This window comes from Serinus canaria, chromosome 3 (assembly GCF_022539315.1).
Source record: "Serinus canaria isolate serCan28SL12 chromosome 3, serCan2020, whole genome shotgun sequence".
NCBI classification, from domain to species: Eukaryota; Metazoa; Chordata; class Aves; order Passeriformes; family Fringillidae; genus Serinus; species Serinus canaria.
The window spans coordinates 69,585,537-69,603,872 of record NC_066316.1 but is presented as its reverse complement, the minus strand read 5'-3'; the positions used below and the strand labels follow the sequence as shown (position 1 = coordinate 69,603,872).

General features: G+C 41.4%; 1 protein-coding gene across 2 annotated transcripts in view; it reads right to left on the bottom strand.

Annotated features, from left to right (window-relative positions):
• Positions 1-18,336, bottom strand: part of SEC63 (SEC63 homolog, protein translocation regulator) — a 564,354-nt gene that overhangs the window by 4,954 nt on the left and 541,064 nt on the right. The window lies entirely within an intron of this gene.

The following is an 18,336-nucleotide window of genomic DNA, read 5'->3' as shown; positions in this document are numbered from 1 at the left end:
TATGTTATGCCTGTGAAGCTTATTTTTTAATCCCTAGAGGGTGTGTAAGGTATCTGACCAATTAAAGAACTAGCCTGAACTGTTGTGTGAAAACTTCATAGTTGCCAAAGGGCTTGGTTTCCTTCTGGAGTGTAGACTTTTGTAATGGCAACAACCAGACAAGCTCTGTTCGAACAAAGGCATCCAGGATCTGTTTATCAAGAGTTAAATACAACGGGAAACAAGGGAATAATTTAGAACCATAGAATCCTTTAGATTAGAAAAGACTTTTAAGATCATCAAGTCCAACCCAGCACTACCAAGTTCAGCATTCAATCATATCCCTAATGCCACATCTACATATCTGTTATGTGATGCTTATTAAGGCCATTTTGAGAAAGCTAAAACACACCTGCATTTAGATCCCTGTTTTATCAAAATCCAACATGTGGAAGTGTTAGTTCATTTTAAAAATCAAAATGTTCCCTACTTCTAGTTAACTTGTGCAGAAGGTAAAAATAACCTCTGGGTTTACAAATCATTCAGATTACTCTGGTTATATCTGTGTAAGAATAATGAATTCCAGATATCTTCTGGGGAAAGATTAGTAGTAGTAGTAGTACTTCAGTAGTTATTTTTCTTCTTCCTTCATAACTGTTCTTTATAATCAACACTTAAATACTTGCTAAGAAAGAGATCTTACTCAGTGTGACTCCCTGTAGGAATAATACCATCTATTCCTTCATGTACAGTCATTCAACACCATAGTAATTCAAGCTGAATTTCCAAAGTGTCATCATGTAGACTGGAAGACTCACTAAACAACTCTCAACCTGTTTCAAATGTTGCAGTTTCCATTTCTTGATAGTTAAAAACATGAAGGATAAAGTTTGTAGATGGTTGGCATCAGATTTACTTTCAATCGTAGTCTACAGCATGCAGAGATGGAAAAGGTATAGGGGGAGAAAAATGACTGAGGTGGAATCCCCTATGGAAACATAAAGAATCTTCCAGAATTACATCTTGTCATATACCATATTGTCACTAATATTAAAAAATGCATCTGCAAATGCATCTGCCTCTGAAAATTGCAGATGAATTGGTGAATTTTCCATATGCCAAAGTGAGCTTTTTCAATACCTTTCCTACACTATTAAAATGGTACACAACTAAAAACCCTGCATTTAAAAAGCTAAATAGAACATGGAACTTTCCATGGCACAGTCTTTAGGGAACTTGCTTTTTCTTTTAGTGGGTAACGATGAACTGAGAATCCTAATAAAATATTTTCACTAATGTCTTGTTCAGTAATTTAGGTGTGCTGTAATCATGCAGGTGTGTCTTACAGCAGCTTGCTGACCAGAGCTCTGAGTGAGGTTATCCAAGTTGCTGTACCTGGATATATACTTTAAATATTTGCTCTTTGATGTGCACATCCAAAACCCAGACCTACCACTTGCTGTTTCTGAAAGTAAAGGTCAGTGTCTTGGGCCAGAGTTTGAGATAAAATCCTGGCTGTGCAGAGCATTTCTGGAGAGACTTGAAGCACCTTGGAGTGTTGCAGAAGAGAACAAGCTGAGGACTGTGCTTTGCCTTGGAAATTCATTCTAGACTGACTTCTGGCCTACTGGAAGATCACTGCTTATGCTTGGCAGTCTTTCTCTTAAAACTTCCTCTGATGTAAAGAGGTACTTGATGGGAAAACTGGATCAAGGCATTGATCCCTACTCCATGCAATTAGAGGAGCAGCTCCAAGCAGTTAGAGGAAAGGCGGAGGGTCCCTGTATTTGCACTTTTTTTGAAGTGGGCCTCCAACTCCAGTCTGCAGAACCCTCTAAAGAAGCATTCAGAAGATCACAGCAATGACCTGTTTTGACACAGGTCCTTCAGAATTTCTGCTGCTGGCAGATTTCTGAGCATAGAACAGCTGTGTGGGGAAATACACAGTGGGGGAGGCACCAACCAACCAACCAGACACCCATTCTGCGTGGCATTTTTAACTGTATGTTAGCAGTTGAATTAACAATTGCAGAGCCTTTAAAAAAAACTCCTGAGTAGTTACTTAAATTTCTGGGTTATCAGATTCACAGCAGCCCCAACAAGGTTTCTGTCCTCCTCCCACTCCTAGCTGGTTTGCATTTTTGGGGACTGTGTGCCTATATGCTCTTTCTGCCCTCCCCTTTCTAAAGCTGGAATTTCATCAAACCAGAGGTAAGAACTTCGGAACCAGTTTGGTCAAGCTGCTAGAGGATGTAAGCAAGAGTTCCTTACACTGCAGGAGAAGAGCTAAGAGACTTCTGTTGTCTTCATGTTAGAAAAACTGGTAGTTGACTCTGGAGTCCCCAGCAGTTCCCAAAGGAGCTTACCACCCCAGCCTGCCTGTAGATATTGTGGTTGTGAGCAGAGCTTTATGCAGCTGCTCCCAGTGCCAAGTCATGGCTCCAGAGTTACGAACAGAAAAATTGCTATGCCAGATAATTAGACTCCCAAAACCCCTTGTTACAGAAGAACAGGAATTCCAAGGAGCAGGAATGTCTGGAGGTAAAAAAACAATAAAAGAAAAAAGGAAAAACCCCAAACCCTGCCCATGCAAACTTTTTGTACAGCTGTCTTGAAAAACAATTCACTGAAATAATAGAGTTGGAAGTTTCATGGCATTGCAGCACAGTCACAGTGGGAGGTAGGTGTAACCTTAGCACACATTGAGCTCAGATAATTCCACTGTTTCCTGAAAGAAACAAAAGCTAGAGCTTTAGCAAACAAGTAATCTGGGTTTTGGTGCAAATTGTTTTTCCTTCAGGTAATGAGAACCTGTAAGGACATTGTATAGTGGAAAGGCTTTTTTTGAGATGAAAATTGTTAAGTGCTTTTGCTTAAGACATTTTTAAATACAATTGCCATCTGATACTGCACTTTATGCAGTTTCCACATATGAGTTTTTCCCTCACCCTCTTTAAGAGCACTCAAAAAAAGGAGAAATTCAAAGCAAAATTTAACCTCGTGCTGCTAAGTGGTAAGTGCTGCTCCTTCTCTGTTCCTGCATTTCTAGTTTTCAGGTATCATGCACTTAATAGTAACTACAAATTCAAATTAAATTTAAGTTAAACTTAAAGTTAAACTTAAGTTATAACTTCCAAAGTGCTAGTCATTTCTCTATGAGTTTTATGGTTCACCCAGGAACTAATCTATGGAAAGCTGCAATAGGGAATGGGCTTTGTACCCTACTTGGGGAATCCTACAGGCCTCCCCCCTCAGCTCTGTCCCCCAGAATACTGAGAGCAGTACCACTTATACTGCATACAGATGGGCAGCTGAAAAGGGAGAAAAGAGGTGTGCACAGCATGCCTAAAAATCTCAGCTGGAGTTACATGGCAGTTGTACTTCATGTTAAATTGATGCCCACAATGCCACCAGAGAGGGCACAGAAATAAGCAAAAAAGCCAGAGGAGTAAAAAAGCTTTATCTAAGTTTGTTATTTTTTCATCTGTCTCTCAAATAAAAAAGAAGGTATCCAGTTACAGGAATGTTAGAGAGAGGCAACAAATGAAAAACACAATCTTCCTAATTAGCTCACCACACCTCCAATTGACTAATGTCCAGATGCAATTAGGTGATTCCAAGCTAACCTTTCTTTGAAGCAGAAGAAAGGTTTTTTCCCACCCAGCACAAGCATCCTCATGTACTTGCCGTTGAACAGCAGTAAAATGTGTCTTCAGCTCAGGGGTGCAGGGCACTCAGGGAAAGCAGCAGGAACGCAGCCAGGGCACTTTGCCATGATACACTTTGTGCTGTTTTACAGCCTGGGCTATGGTCTGATACTGTAAGGGTGAAAGTGCTGTAGAGGGTCACAAGCCAAGTCTGCAGCACTACACGTGATGAAATGGACTTCAAAGAGCTGGAGATTTAATTTTTTTCAGCTGAAGAGACTGCTCTTGTATGTCACTGTGTGTGACAGCTGGTGGTGAAAGGATTTGTCCTGCCTTGCTGCACTGATAGTGACACATGGTGCACAGGATACTGCCATGTGTGCTAGATCAGACACCTGGGGACTCCTCAGCTACAGGCCCTTTTCAGGATCCCCAGGTGCATTATAGTGGAGAGGAAAGGGCAGAGGACAGACTGACTGAAAGGCTGCTGCAGGAGGGTATGAGATAAGGGCAGGAGGAGAGGCAGTAGGTGGTCAGCAGTGGCTGGCAGCACTGGGTCCCTGCCTGCACTGTACCGTGACCTGGGACAACTGCTGGGTTGTACCTGCTGTCTGCTAGCACCACTTCCAAAGGGGAGACAAGATCCTGCACTGCAGGGTATGGAGAGAAGCAGTGGGCACTTCATTGTGCCACCCAGGAGGGGATGTTTCAGCTTGGGAAGTGACACCGAAAAGCACAGAAACATTGTCTAGGCAAACTGAGAAACATCAGGAGGTAGAAAGCACACAAAAGAGGGAAAGGATTAAGTGTCATAAAAGCTGAAAACTCATTCAAGTATCCAGACTTGGGAGAGGAAGATTGAAGAGATAAAGGACATGGGGATGAGGAACCACACATAATCTGAGAATACTCTGAGTTGGAAAGGACCCACAAGGCTCATCAGAGCTATTCTGGGGAAGGAGGGGCCTTGACTTCATGTTCCTAAGCTGAAATCTTCGAAGGTGGGTACCTTTTATAAGTTGTACTTCTCTGAACAGAGAGGCAACTTGATTTAGAGTAGAGCAGAGTATTTAAGACTTTCATTCACCAGTTTTTAGTGCCAAGGTAAGTGCTTCTCAGGCACATCTGACACAGACACACCAAATACATGTTTAACAAAGATCAAACCATGTTATTAGCAATGTACTTCAGAAAGCCTTGGAACAAACTGCAAAAGGGACCATGTGGGCTCAATTTCTCTATATAGATAATAACCATTTCATACAGTCATCTCCATTACTAAAATCTAACAAGTATTTTTTTTTTGTTTCTTTCTCCTATTAATATTCAAGAACCTTTTGTTTGGAAACTTAAATCACAGCCAAGCCACACACACCTATTTACTCAAGGCAATATTGGTTGTTTTGTTTAAACATGCCTCCTCAATTTATGTGTTTAATTCATTCTTGTATTTATAGAGCACAGTTACATTCTTCCTTAGCCTTTATTCTGCTAGAACAGTTTATTCCTGTATATTAGAGTGGCCTGTGCTAATCCCTGTAGCCATTCACTGCACCTGCTCCAGCTGAATCCATGTCTTCCAACATAGGTGACAAGTATTATAAAGGCAATTCCAGGTGCATGTTTGTGGGTACAACAGCATTAATATTTCCCTGCCACTCCTGAAAAATTCTTCTCCAGAACACTCTGGAATCACACTTGTCCTTTACTCAGCCACATTACACCATACTGTAGCTCAGAGCCAACTTATGATTAACCAGTGCACTTGGGGCTTGCTCTGTCTCCATGGCTTTCAGTGGATAACCATTTCCTGCATGAGACCATTTCCTGGGAGCTCATTATTAAGCCTCTAGGTTCATGACCTTGCACTCCTTCTCATCACTGCTATTCAAATTATTGGAGTTTTCCAGTTTTTCCTGTAACAGTCCTACTCTCCACTGTTTTGACAGTAATCCAGGCTTCATGTCATCAGAAACAAAGAATGTGTCCTTCAAACAACTTTCCTTATCACCATAACTTTACCCTCATTGCAATCATTTTCCAAGCCACTGCTGCCAATGGACTTAGAGGACAATAAAATCCAGCTTCTCTTGTGTGGCCTCTGTAAGTCTCACCTGTGCCCTGATGAATCATGGAGATGCAATCACCTATTGACAAAGCTACATACAGGCTGAGGAGCTGCAGCCTTTCTTAACAAAAACTCGGGGTTACAGCCCTCACTCTATTCCATGCCTGGCTTCCTTTGATGGCTAAAACCACACAGAGTCCCATTGCAATAAACACTGTGCGTGGGTATCAAGAAAAGAACTTGCCCCTGAAAAGAGCTTGCATCTATTATGCATCTATCCAAAACCCCCATAAAACCCCCAACAAAAAAGCCACCCCAGGATAATGAGCTATTGTATCCACAGCACTGGAAACATAAGAGCCTGAATGATCTACTCTCAATTGTGGACAATGGAAACACGCTGAATCACTAAAACCCAACCTTCAATAGGCAAAATGCAGCCTTGTCACTAAGACAAACTGCTAATAGCAACAATGAGGCTTGGAACAGCTTGTATGAAGCCAAAGCGGCTCTCATACTTCAGCTGAAGTTCATCCAAAGTTGAATGGGGAAGTCTCCAGATGGTCACTGCTACTGGGGTTGGAAGAAGGGACCATCACGTTACTTTGTTGTTAATACACAAAGTGTGGAATTTTGTTAAGTATTAGTGGTGAAAATTAATACTTACCCCCAAAGGAGTGGACAGGATAAGCCACGAAAGAAAATGGCACCATTTACACAGGGAAGATGATACTACTTTAAAAGGATTTTGTAGTCATATAATTTTGGCAGAACAGCCAGGGGGAAAAGCACAATTGTGTCACAAAGATTGTGCTGTGCTTTTTTTCGTGCAGCATGGAAAACTGTAATTTCTTTTATAGAAGTAAAGATCTAATTTCACAGTATTTAAACAGACAAGCAACAAAATCTTCAGTTGCAGCCCTAGTCAGAAATGTGACAGGCAGAGGGATGTCCACACTGCTGAACTGAGCTGGAAGCTATGCTTCATCCCAAGTCTCCCATTTAGAGTTGTATTTGTGTCTGTCCCCTGCACTTCACAACCACGCTGATGTGGACTTTGCTGATCCAATCTGGCTCAGGGAGAGCACAAAATACCTCAAAAGGCCCTTCAGAAAGAAGCATCATCCATCTCTGAGGCAATCTGCCCACTCCCATGGACACCAGCTTGCCTGCTTGCAGACAAGAGGAGGTGGGGAGGTGCTGGACCCTCTTGCTTGGTTACACAAGTCAGAGAACATACTTAGGAGGAAAAGCTGTCCCTGAGAGGGCTGCCCAGTACACCAGGGCAAAGGCTCTCTTTGGGGATATTTGAGGGCAGACCTGATGCCTCTCCAGAAGTGTTGGCTTCCAAGGACTCAGGGAGAAATTTGTGTTTCTTCATTTCCTATCCCACTCTTGAATCTTAACTAAATCACAAGGTTCTCAGAGCACCATAGCAGCACGCACATGGAGAGCGTGAGGAACTTACAGAAGCCCCAAGGGCTGTGTGAAACACTGACTGTGCACTCAGAGAGATAACATATCCCAAGGCCTGCCATGGAGAACATGCCTAAACATTATCAGGGTGGAACAAAAACCAAGCTCTGTTCATGCCTCTTTGATTTGGGACTTAAAGCATCCATCTGACAGAACCACTTACAAAGTCAAAAAACATCCACTCTGTGTTGTAGCCAACAGTGCTGCACATTTTTGCCACAAGACCATCTCACCTGAGGGCAGCCCAGCAGGACCACAGCACATCCTGGCAAGAGACTCCCTCACAGAACAAGCAAAGTGGCTGTCCTGATCTTCAGCCAAAGGGAGAGGAGATTACACCTCCTAATATCTCTCTCGGGGGAGGAACTTGGTGAAACACACTACCCTTAAACTAAACTGCTCTTTTCTTTTTGGTCCCCAGAATATAAACTGAGATATTGCAGGTGCCAAGTGTATTTCTCCCACACAGCATGTTTTTCTCTAAAATCAAATTTGCCTTTTTGAGTACATGCCATGGGAGGGAAGAATGGTGGTGAGAAATTTGTAGCATGCCTTAAAAAATGGGGGGAGACAAATGAAATACCAAAGGAGGAAATAGTTTTTGCAAGCAAGTCAGCAAAATATTCTACTGCATTTACTCTCCAAGCTCCGTTACATTTACAAACAGGCTGATGAAGGGGAAGTGTGCTGCTCCAGCTCCATTGCCTCAGGAAGGGCAAATCAGAGCACTGAAGGATTAGGAGTAGATCTAACACACTTTGAACCTGGTGAAAAACAGACTTCAGATGAACCTGCACAGACCTAGCAACATAACTGAAAATAAAGAAGATAATTATTTCTCTATCTTCTTTAAAAGTGAGACCCTAAGACAAGCTATAGAGGAACTTCAGGTAACTATTGCTTTTCTCTGTGCAACCTTAGCAGTTTTCCTGTAGAGCATTTCTGACTCCTGCTCTTCAATGCCACTTCATTTGTTCCATTCAAACCCAAGATTTTCCAGTGAAATTGGCCAAAAAATACAGAATTCATTGACAGACCTGAGATGGTGTAGAAAACCTTTCAGAACTCATTCTGCTTGGTGTAAATGGACTGGTCATGCTATTATTGAGAAGAGACATCTGTGAGAGTAGTTATAGACTTTGGTCAAGTCTATGGGGAAGAGTAGTTACTCTTCCCCATAGACTTGACCAAAATTTCCTTCTCCTAGTATGCTTTACTCTGAAAGCACAGACATTTCCTAAACCACTGACTCTGGCTCTCACAAACAAACTCACCAAACAAACATTACATTTCCAAGCAGTCTAGTATTACCAGAGTGAGTGTGCTATTGACTATTCTAAAGCATTCTTCAATCTTATTAAATACATGAAAATTTAGCTCATCTCAAGCTCTATTTCTTACAGCCAGAAATTGCCTTAAGTATCAGCACAATGTATGGAGTGGGGGACAAGAAGACTAAATACCACTTAATTATTTTATTGATCTATTCAATTTTATAAGTCTTTTTTTTTCTAGGACCTGCTGCAAGCGCTAACCTTTTTTTATAATTACCACTAAAGAACATTGGCAAGAAACAGTTATGAAAAATTATGAGCTCTCCAAAGATGAAACCTGAAAATGAGTTTCATTATTCATGAATAGCCCTTGGAGATACCTGTTTCTATAAGGCTAATATTATCAAATCCCTACCCATATGGCACTTTTATACCATCTGATATATTTTTCTATTTTCAATACATTAGTCTTTACTGATAGCTGGGAAGGTCTGGTTTTCTCTGCTTAACTGAGGAAGACCAGCTGCACAGGGACTCTGAAGACATAATTTTCAAACTGATCCTTTTCACAAGTGACTTAGCTTTCTACTCATGTCACTGCTTCAGAAAGCTTGGTCAGGCCTCAGAGTGGAGGTTGCCTTTCAGGAGTTTGATGAAATATTACAAGGAAAAGGCCAGTACACAGAGACTGCACTTGAAGTAAATAATTTTTATTACTATCTAGCTGGAAGAGGCTTTACTTATGTTAGTGTGCTATACTGGTTTTGTATCACTCCCAGTTTCTACAAAAGCGTCAAATATTATCCAAGAAAAAAAAAAATCACTCTACAACTCTAAATATACAGTGGCAATATTATAATGTATATCAACCACCTCTTTTAACAACATTACAAACTTCACAAGTTTGATAGGAAAATGCTTTCCATCAATCTGTTGACACTCATTACATTCTTTTCAAATTGTTATCAGTCCGGTCCCCTCATCATGGTTTTTGCTATTGGTTGGGAATGCCCACTGAAATCCTAATGGCTCTGAGATGTAGCTTCCTCCCCTCCTTCCTCAGGGCTTCCCTGGTGGCCACAAGAACACTCACCCCAACAGCCTCTCAGCCTGCTGCATTTCCTGGAGGGAAGTTACACATTTTCAAATATTTAGCTGCAATTTAGCCCCCTCCCAATTTATTACTATAAATTGGGAAGATATACAGGGGGGGGAAGATATATAGTCATATGAAACAGCCATGATGTCTCTGTTTCATACCTATACAAATCTCTAAGTCCTCTCTCTGCTGTTAGTGACAAAGATTTTGTTTTGCCAGCAGCACCAGTAGGTGACCAGGAGCACAGCTGGGCTGAGAAGGGAAAGTGGATTTTTATTTTTAGGAAAGCCTAGGGCTGAAGTGTTTAATATCTTACCTTATTCCACATAATTAGTATCTTATCCTAGGGAAAAAGGTGTATCAGCTTTTCCAACTAGAAATTTATGTCTTGTATTTGTTACTCTCAGCTTCCCCATTTTTGTTTCAAATTCATGCAGAGGAGGGTTATTCTTTTAACAGTTTCCTTTAAGCCAGGATGTTGTTGTTTTTCTTCAAATGAATCTACTCTTATTTTTTTCCCAGTTATGGCTTATTAGGCAGCCTGGAAAATATTCTAAGACATTTTACAGTTACAATTTAAATTTTTTCCCCCAAATGACTTAGCTCAGAATTTTCCACTTTGTGAAATTGTATCAGCTAAAATTACCAATTTGCATTTTGTTTTTCTTGAACAAACATAATTGAATTATGAACATTCTTAATGAACATTCTTATTATTGTAACACTAATTTTTACTACAGTGCTTCCTTTCTGCTGCTGAGGCAAAATCTGGAGTTTTCTTGATATCTGGAACAGTCATTTTTAAGGAAAAAAATTAAAAATGTTATTTAGTGATTCTGAAGATGTTTCAGTGCTGGCAGCGTGAAATTGCCAGCATACAACATTTGGATTAATGTCTCCACAAAACCCACAATTTTCCTTTTCCTCCTATAAATTATAGATAGTAACTGAAAGAGCCAGTCACCTGTTCCTCATAAAAAGTAGGGTTTTTTCTCTGACAGAGAGACACTCCTACTCCTTTTGCACTTTTCACAATGGGAAATCAGTCCATGAGATAATTTCTTTGTTATTTGTCACTAGTAAAATATTCATGTCCTTTTGCTATTTTTGGTCATAGAGTGCCATTTCTTTTCCCCTTCTGTCCACTAAACCTTTCTGGAGAGATTTTTACCTCTGGTTTAAAGATTTCAATGAGCAGAAAATTCCCATCAAGTCCCAGCAATGCCATCTCTATTGAATTTACATTCATAAATTAGCAATTCCAATTTCTCTGTTTATTATCTAGGACCCTCACATTGGCATAAGCAGCTAAATTATTTCTCCCCATGTCCTTGGGCATGTAAGTTGGTTTTATTCACCATGGCATGGCTTGGAGTTAAATGGGTGCTCATTTATTTCCAGGCAGTCGCTTTCTCACAGAGGTAGAAGCTGCAGAGTTTTCCCAGCCCACTCAGAGGCTCCCTGCTCACCAGAAATTCTCCAGGAAGAGGAACCTCCCTTCTGCCCTGCAGCCAAAGGCAGGAGACATTAAACAAATTTATGCCTGCAGCCTTTCTTCAGCGTGGATAAGTGGTTTCTGACATTACTGTGGTTAATGCTTGACCGTGTGCTGCTTTGTCTACCCCTCCCCCCCTTTAAAAAAAGCCCAAATCTTGCTCCATGAGTAGTTTTTGCACTTAAGAGGAAGGCAGAGAGAAATGAACCTTTAAAGCAAAACCAATTTTTGCGTCTATCCGTATCCTTACTCTTAATTTTCATTCTTTTATAGTAAGCGGCACATTAAAAATATTAAAGGGCAGTTAAAGATTGAAGCAGTTTTATTCCACATAAACTCAGGCACTAATGATGCAATCCTGTCTTTGATTTCTAGTATGATCCTGAATTGCAGCAGGATGGTATTCTGAATAAATAATCAAAACCACAGAAACTCATTCTTGAAATCGGTGCTGTTTCTTACCAGAGATGTATTGCACACCAAACAGGAATGGATTTAGCACTCTCCTATCAATGCTTTGTAACATGGCCCTTTTATAGGATGTGCTTTGAAACAGGACCAATTATTCTTACAGATTGCAGTACAAATTGTCGTGTAATTAGTCCTTAACAGCAATAATAAAAGAAAGTGAGAAAAATAGTGAAATAAAGAGAGACAAAACCCAATTTATTTTAAGTAATTGCATTTCCACCTATTTAAAATCTGCCACTTTCAAATCTTGTCATCTTGCCAATGCAGCAACACAATGTTCTGCTGCTAGCCCTTTATATATCTTTGTAGAATAAAAATCTCAGCTGCAGTATTGCCTGACTTTCAGAACAGAAATGATTCCTTCCTAATCCACATCTCCTAATGCCTCAGGATTCTGTGCTGAGAGATTTTTCCATCTTCTTGTGAGATCAAATAAGCAACTTTTCAGTCAAGTGTCCTAAAAGAGCTATTGTCTATAGAACCACTTTAAAAGCCAAGACTTTTTTCCTCACACATCTGAAGTATTCTCTTGCTTAGGAGATGCTTTTTGCATTCTCTGTAACCACTTCTTAGTCAGTTTGCTTAGCCCAATACCAGCCTCACAGTTAATGATCTCCTTGTTATTTCAAATGCATAGAGAAAATAGATTCAATTCAAAGTCAATACTACTGGCTGGCTATTGTAGTTCTGAAATATTTCCTTGCCAGTCTGTTGGAATAAAGTAAAAGAAATTTTTTAAAAGTCTAGAAAGTAGCCCCCAAGAACAAAGGTCCAGTCTGCTTTAACAGGCATGGCTGAATGGCATCCAGCATTTTAGTCTTTCATCATTGCTCCGTGGAGTTCAGTATTCCCCCAGTCCTCCCAAATTCAAGGGCTTGTTTTTGATTTTGGATCTACATCTCCAGATCAACAACTATGAAAACATGAAACATGCACAAATGGCTACAGCATTCATTCCCAAATTTGGCAGCCAGACCTAATCGATGTTGTTTGTAAAGCACAAATCGCCTCGCACATTTCAATGGGCTCCTTGATCACCAAGCTGCAGACAATCAGATGGATAATGAGGGCTTTTTATCTGTTTCACAAATAATTGTTACTAAAACATATTCCACTCTGAATTCCAGTAACATTCTAGCCAGGGGCCAAAACCTTCCAGGTTCATCCTTTGTAATTCCTACAGCATATCGATGAACTGGCAATATGGACATTCAAGGAAGCATGAAATCCAGACACTGCATAAAACACTGAATATACAAGAAGCATCAGGAAAACAAATGTATGAACATGTTATTCACAACGGTACAAAACTCATCAATTTTCAGAGTGACTGCTTGGACTTTCCAGCCTGCCCTGACCTCACATCATTGCAGCCAGGAGCACCAACAGAGCCTTCAGATCCCAGTTATCACCAAGCAGCCAGGCGCACATGACTTGTGCAACCTGATCAGTCAGCAAAAGGAATTATCAGCTTTACAGTGCAATGGAAAAGCTTATGCCTTTTGCTGCTCTGCAGAAATGGTCATGGGAAACTTGGACTTGTTTGCAAAGTTGTGTTTCGGTAATGTGTTGCGGGATAAACTTTGCTCTAAATCCTGATTTAAATCTGAACCGAGCTGGGAAGAGTTCATATGGTTTAGTTAAAGTGGTTTGCTTTGGAGTTTTTTTGCTTGTGTGGTTTTTTCAGTTGGTTGGGGTTTTTTTGGGTTTTGGGGTATCTTTTAAATACAACCACGCACTGCAGGGCTTGTTACCTTTGTTACCTTTTCCACCTGGGAACAGCTGGGTTACTACAGCACATCTACAGTGTTGTAGTAACCATGTCTGTACCAGTGGTTGGGTAAGGAGCAGACAATCTGGGAAAAGGCCCAAGCACCTGAAATCTTCACTGTTTATTTTCCAGTACACTGGTTGCTGTAACAAGGGCTACTACTTTTCTTTACAAACCTTGCCCTCTTTATCCACTTTAATGAGCTTGTACCACTTTATCTACGTGACAGGTCGTAGCAGAATAAGCTGTGCTCTGCAGGCACGTCCTAAGGAGCATGAAAGGTGAAACTAGACCAGGTTCCTGCATTTTGGAGCTGCATTTTAAGCAACAGTTACTCCCTGCCTCCTCCACAGCCAGGTCAAAGACAGGACAGTTTCTTTCTTAAAGTTCTCAATGACTCCCAAAGAGCTGCCCCGACCAGCCTGCCTTTCCCACATCCTTTACTACAGTTACCAGTGACTGCTTATGTGAGGAAACCTGCTGGCACAAGTAGTGAGTGTGCAACCAGGTCCCAGCAGCCTCCATGGGTGCTGTTCCTGAACTGGGATCATGGTTGCTGCGAATTAATTTAAGAGCTCATGACTTAGCAAGCACCATGCATACTGTAAGGAAGTATTTCCCCTAAATCTGACTCCAAATCCCCTGGGCCCACTCAGCTCCATGTCTAGAGATCAGACCTGCCCAGAAGCTGCAGCCCTGCTCTCTTCTCCCAACAGCACTGGTACCCCTGGCAGCAGCCCTGTGCCTCAGCCTCTGTGCCCCATGCAGCATCCCTCATCCCTGAGCCCCACGTCCTTTGCCAGGGCTGCAGACACAACAGCCAGGGCCTCATCATCTCACCCTCCCACCAGTGACCAGTTGTGCAAGCATTTTGCCCTTCCAGATCAAATGACCTAACTCAAGGTGTCTCACATGATGGGACACAGGGAAATTGAGAAGTCTGAATTGCTGTGGTTTCACCTTTCTGAAGTGAAGCACCTGAACCAACAACATTTTTATGTTTTTGAAGCCTAGGGACTGCATTTCTTGATCATCCCTCTGTAAAAAAATGTTGTAGAACTCTTCTCAGAAACAAATGTATAGCCAAAGAAACTGATACCAAACCTGAAATACTAGTATTGGGAGTATACATGTATGATCTGGCTGAAAGAACAGAAGGAGAAAATCTAACAGAAGATACCATGCAGATACCTCCTGATTAGCTCCAGACTACAGTCCCAAAGCCACACTGATGTGTAAAAGATTCCATCTCACCAGCAAATGAAAAACGTCCCTAAATGCCCATGGCATGCTGCAAGCTAAGCAAAACTGAGCTGCTGACTTTGTGAATGTGTGCTCAACGTGATGTAATTATCATATCATTTTGCAGTGCACCATCAAGAATTTGAGCTGGAAGAGCTTTGTCTTCTCTGCTGTGTGACTTAAAAGCCAGCAAAGTACATTGTTCACCTTCTCCAAGCAGCATTGACACTGTGAGTGTTAAATTGACAGTGACTAACAGAATCAGTGCTTATTTATTTTTAAATCAATGCTTCACATTTACTTGGATTCACGGAAGAAATAAAACTTCTAATCTTCCAGCAATTTGCCCCATTGAAAAATATAAAAACACTTGAAACATTTTTGAGAGTATAAAACTGAAATATGCTTCCTTGCTACCTCTGATTCTTTTCTCTGCTATAAACTAGAGAATCAGCATATCATTACTGTGATCATGGTGTCTTTATCCAGGGTGGGAGGTAAAGTCCCTTGCTGTCATGGACCTGCTGTACTGCTGACATTCTTGATACCTGAGCAGTTGTGATGAGGTGACAATTTTAGAACTGGAGCTGGCTGTTTATATCTCTTGAACATACATTTTCTGAGAGAAAACAATGTATCTTCTGAAAGTGCAGAATGGTAAATTAAGTCAAGCTTTGTTCAGAATGGCTTTCAAAGAAGACATTCTACAGTTCTTAGTATTGCCTTCCCATCCCAGTCTCAAGGATAAAAGATGTAGGAAGGGGTGGCTGCTATTTGGGAGCACCAGTGGCCACTTTAACTTGCTGGAGACAGCCAGAGAGGGCACAAGCTCCCACAGAGAGCCCATCTCCCCTGGGAGCTGCAGTGCTGCCAATGTCACCTTACCCCTTGTTTTTTTTTCCAGATCATTAACTGTTAAACAGGGAGAGAAAGCAGAAGTGAGTCCTGCTGCCCTGAGAACAGAATAATGTCAAGAAGGGAAGGCTACATTTCATCAATCCTCTGCTACAGCAAGTGCAGCGTATACCTTTGCCAAAAATAAGCAAGAAGAAGGGTGGAAGTAAAAATAAACATCCCTAAAGCTCTTTGACTTTCTTCTGCCAGAATGTGCCTGTGTAAAGCAGGTTTTGGCAGCAAGTCCCTGGCTGGGCCCTGCTGTGACCAGCAGCTGAGTGCCGGTGGCTGCCCAGGGGCAGCAGGCACAGGGAGTGGGGCTGGGGTGACAAATGGGATAGGGCTGCTGCCAGAGAAAACCTGCAGGCAGGCATGGGCAGCACAGCAGGGTGGCTTGGTCTGCAGCTGGCTCCAGCTCCAGATCTCTGATGGACTGCACTGAAGCCTCCAGGTACCTTTGCCATTTCACCTTCATCACAAAATCTGATTTTCCACCCTCTTGAAACCCTCTCAAGAACATGGGGGTTTCCCTGATGCTGTGGATGACTGTCTCTCTCCACACCTCCACTATTTTCGGTGCAAAACAGTTCCTAATTTTATGTCCTGCCTGGGAATTTCCAGCTGTAACCTGGCTGCACTTCCAGTGCAGCAAGCAAGCAGGCTGACTCGCAGCCACATGATTTGCTCTTGACATTGAACTGTTTGTTCTTTTCACACCCTGGCCACTTCTACTGCGCCTAAGCATCAGTCATAAAACGTAAGAGCTAGAAAATGTTACCTACAAAAAGCTGCAGAGCTGCTTGGCTAGGACTCCTCAACAAGGAGAGCCTTTTCCACACTGCTGGTCTTTGTATCTCTGAGGGTCTGTGTATCCCAAGCACACTGTGCTGTTGTATTCTGGTCACACAGCTCATTGAGATGGTGGGAGTCCCTCCCTCCAGGTCCAACAGCCTCTGATGCACTTGTATTGAGTCAAAAAAAGATTAAACCAGGGGCATTCCCAGCTATCAGTGCTATGTGACCTGAAAGAAGTCCAATTAGGATTTTAGAAAGCTCTAGGCAGACTTTTCATCAGTTCTCTTGGATTTTAAGGATATCAGAGGATTCAGGTGGAGGTGCAGAGGAGCAGAGCAGGAGAAGCTGGACCTCACCATCTGCTTTAGTAATGCCTGACCAAGAAAACTCCAGATTTTGTCTCAGCAGCGGAAAGGAAGCACAGTAGTAAAAATTAGTGGTACAATAAATAAGAATGTTCATTAAGAATGTTCATAACTAAATTATGTTTGTTCAAGAGAAACAAAATGCTTAAAGAGGAGAAGGAAGAGGTTGTTCTTGCCTTCTGACTGGCAGCAGGGTCTAGTGCAGATAACTTGAGGACTTCCAGAAATGCTACCGCTATGGTCTTAATGGGAAGCTACACTGAAGGAAAATTCAAGTCAGTTTGGATTTATATTGTATTTTCTCTTGAAAGCCAGCCACACCGAGGTTAATGCTGAGGGTGACAGTGCCACCTCAGCTCCACCCCTTCCCAAACCCCCAGGGTGGTGTGCCCTCCTGGAGGCACCAGGAGGAAGCAGCCTCTGCACTCTCCTTTGCAAGGACTGCAATCACAAGGAGCTATCCGGACATTGCAAATAAATTTTTTGGAAGCTTTATTTCCTTTTGGACTGGGCAAGTGTCAGAAATTGCTTCCTCAAATGACTGAGATACAACTCTCCTGGCACTATTCCAGGCTTAAATAAAGATGAGTTATAACACCAAGCTTTGCAAAAAGCATCAGAAAAATGCTGACCAGGAAGTTTTGTGTAACTTCTTGGCAGAATTTGAGAAGGGAAGGATAGTTTGATCTCCATGGATTTATGGTTGCCTATAAGAAAGGGAAAGGCTTGATGTGGCTGTGGTTCAAATGACTAATTTTTAGTGATTTTTTTTTTCTGCAACCTATATGATTGATGTCTGTATGTCCATCTTGAGTCCTTCAGACAGTTTGTCCTCTCAGACAATGCCAGATTCCAGTATGCATGTCCAGAAGGAAGAGAAAATACAATATAAATCCAAACTGACTTGAATTTTCCTTCAGTGTAGCTTCCCATTAAGACCATAGCAGTAGCATTTGTGGAAGTCCTCGAGTTATCTGCACTAGACCCTGCTGCCAGTCAGAAGGCAAGAACAACTTCTTCCTCCTCCTCTTTAAGCACTCCCCAGCCAGCATTAAAAGTCCTACATATGTAATGCTATGCAACATGCTTATTTTGTTATTGCTTTTGAGCCACTGGTAAAAAGAACCAGACTGGTTGATCAAAAAATTCCTAAACATCTCTATCATATTTTTAAACTTTTCTATTAACATGCATACATTGTCATTAGAAAATTAGTGCCTATGTTCAGTTAGAGATTAAATAAGTAATTATACATCAAATTTTATTTCTCCTTTTGTAAATCATAGAGTAAACTTCTGTTCATTCTCACTTATCCTATTTTTTTCAAAGAGATTGTTCTTTTTCTGACTTTGCAAGAGCTATTATTTTAAGTAGTGTTATTTGGAATTAACTTACATTGTAAAGGAACAAAGACGATCTCGCAGGCACCACTGATTAAATGCAGCATAAATTGCACCAAGCACTGAAACCAAGTCTAAAGAATATCAAGATAACATTGTTTAAAATAATACAAAACAATCTCAAAACCTTTAGCAAACACACAGAAAGCAAGTGTGTTACCTGATTGCCAAAGAAGGCTACTAGGTATGATGTGAGAGGATTATAGGCTGCTCAGTCTAATTCCAAGATCTGAAGTGCCCAGCAAATGACAATATAGCTGTAATCTGACAGAACACTCTCAGTAAAGCCAGATACCACCTGGTGAAATGTGGGCAAAGCACCTCGCACTAATGAGTAACATAAAAATGCCTTGGAATTTA